Genomic DNA, 2907 nt, shown 5'->3' with positions numbered 1-2907 from the left:
TCACTTTGCTAGTCACATGTGATTTTTTTTTTTTTTTTTTTCTTTTTTCCCCTCCATGTCTTAAAGTGCACCAGCATGCTATACTGGCACTATCAAGCTGATTCTATACATACCTTTAGTTGTCAGCTCGGATGCATAGGTTTTGAAACACAAGCAAGTAAAGTTTGTAAAATGAGCAGCTTTTTAAATGACAGCAGCTGCCGATCAGCTGATAGCTGGAGTGGGTGTTCATAGTGATTCCCGCCCCCGTCTGTCCGTCCTTCCGTTTTTTATGCTAATTCTATTATAGAATCGTTTTGTTAAGTGGCTAGAAAGACCTGTGCGGATGTCATACCCATGTGACCAGAAGGGGAGGAGCTTCAGCCAACATAGCGGATACTAGGAAGCAACATTTTTCTGTTGGCTGAGGCCCCACCCCTTCTGGTCACATGGGTATGACATCAGCACAGGTCCTTCTAGCCACCTTATTTATGCTAATTCGATTATAGAATCATTTTGCTAAGTGGCTTGAAGGACCTGTGCTGATGTCATACCCATGTGACCAGAAGATGCGGGGCCTCAGCCAACAAAAAAAAATGTTGCTTCCTGGTATCAGCTATGTTGGGTGAGGCCCCCTCCCCTTCTGGTCACATGGGTATGACATCTGCATAGGTCCTTCTAGCCACTGAGTAAAACGATTCTATAATAGAGTTAGCATAAATAACACATAGGCGAGGAACAACAGACAGGCAGGGGGGCAGAAATCACTATGAATACCCACCCCAGCTACCAGCTGATCGGCAGCTGCTGCCATTCAAAAAGCTGTTCATTTTACAATCTTTACTTGTGTTTTTAAAACATTACACCCTAGCTGACAACTAAAGATATGTATAGAATCAGCCTGATAGCGCCAGTATAGCACTGGGTTTAGGTTATATAGAAAAATCCGAGGGATTGGTGCACTTTACATAACGCTTTATGGGCAATAAGTGAGTATGTGTCACTTTAGAGGCTGCAAAAAAATGCCAAAATTCCCTAAAGAAGGGAATTTGTTTTTGACCCTGTGCACAAACCTGAAGTTTTGAACTATAGGGACCAGGAATCCAAGATAAGTTGGGCTACATTGGCCATGACGGGCATTCGCTTGATGCCGCTGCCATAGAAGTGAATGGGGCGGAATGGCGAATCAACGCAGCTGTGACGAGCAGATCTCGAAAAATGATTTTTTTTTTGGCGGTTGTGTAGGTTTTGCAGCACGGCCCCATTCACTTCTATAGTGCTGAAAACTATCAGCGGCTCCTTAGGATCTTTAGTCACGCAATGTCCGTCGTAGCCAAAGCGTTTGGATAGTGGGACGTTCAGTGACCAAATATTTACTGCCTATAAATTGAAAAAAATATATATTTTTTTTTTCATGGGAACATTTTTTTTTCCTTCCTAAGGAATTAACGGCTGCTGTGATAAATGGACCATTTTATACGGAAGTCTTCTGTTGTAAGGTTCTGGTCCTCCGCGGGGAGATCAGGCTTGGGCTGAGTGCACACGTTGCGTTTTGAGTGCAGATTTGTCACAAACCTGCAGGGAATCCTGATGCCAGCAAAGTCAATGAGAATCTGGAGGATTTTTTCCTTGCAGACTAAATCTGCAGCAGGTCAACTAGTTCAGCGTTTTTGCTGCAGATTTCACCCATTCTCATGGACGGGAAAAATCTGCACCAAAACCGCTCATTTTTGTATCTCTTCATGAAGTGTTTATAGCTTCATCCTCTCTCTGTACATATCTAACGTTCCTTGAAGTTGTGAATTTGTTGATGTAAATCCGGTCCCTATTACTCCTTTTTGCCACGGATTGTTTCATTGTAATTTTTCGCATCGAACACTCGGCGGCCGGAGAACTTTCCATCAGGCACGGAGAAAAGAGCGGCGGCCACAGTCAGCTGGCATTGCTTCCAATCAACCGGCATCGTCAAGTCAGCTGGCATTGCACCCAGTCGGCCGGCATCGTCTCCTCTCAGCTGGAATCGCCACCCTGTCGGCCGGCATCACCCCCAGCTGGCTGGCATAGTCTCGTCTCAGCTGGCATTGCCCCCCAACGGCCGGCATCGTCCCCTCTCAGCTGGCATTGCTTCGTCGGCCGGCATCGTCCCCTCTCAGCTGGCATCGCTCCCAGTTGGCTAGCATCACTCAGTTGGCTGGCATCGTCCCCGCTCAGCTGGCATCACCCCCCGACATTGCTCCCAATTGACCGGCATAGTCTCCTCTCAGCTGGCATCGCTCCCAGTCGGCCGGCATAGACCCCTCTCAGCTGGCATTGCCCCCTGTCTGCTGGCATCGCTCTCAGTTGGCTGGCATCACACACACACCCCCCCCCTTTCCCCTGTCTCGGCCGGCATTGCCTGTATGATAAGGATCCTGCCCCGGTATGTGGAGCCGATACGTTAGGAGCATTTTACACGGTGCTTATATATATAAATATCATGTTTTGTATTCTACATTTTTGTATAACGGTACATGTCTCTTGGATGTAATCATTACGCTTCGTGTACGCCTAGCTTTTTTTTTTATTCTCCAATTCTCTTTTTTTTGGAATCGTCTCACCTCGTGTGCCTTTTTCGTATCGATGTGCACTTGTCAATCATCCGATACTTGTGTATTATTGTAAGACTGGATGCGTGTTCCTTCTCGTGTGCTGGTACAATATGGAGACTGGAGTTTCTTTTTTTTTGTAACGTGTAATAAAAGATCAAATACATTTTTGTTTCTCTTCTTTCATCCTCAGGTTCAACCAGTGTCCAGTGGTTTTAATCAGTGCAATACTCAATTTGTCCTGCGGGGGCAGTGCAGGGAGATTGAGCGTTTGCTTCTAGGTTCATCCACAGGCGATTTCTGGGTCCTAGAGCCGGACACTCACCATGTGATTTTTCAGCTG

The sequence above is a fragment of the Anomaloglossus baeobatrachus genome, chromosome 10 (assembly GCF_048569485.1).
Source record: "Anomaloglossus baeobatrachus isolate aAnoBae1 chromosome 10, aAnoBae1.hap1, whole genome shotgun sequence".
In the NCBI taxonomy this organism is placed as follows: domain Eukaryota; kingdom Metazoa; phylum Chordata; class Amphibia; order Anura; family Aromobatidae; genus Anomaloglossus; species Anomaloglossus baeobatrachus.
The sequence above is the reverse complement of the archived record's forward strand: the minus strand, read 5'-3'. Positions refer to the sequence as shown.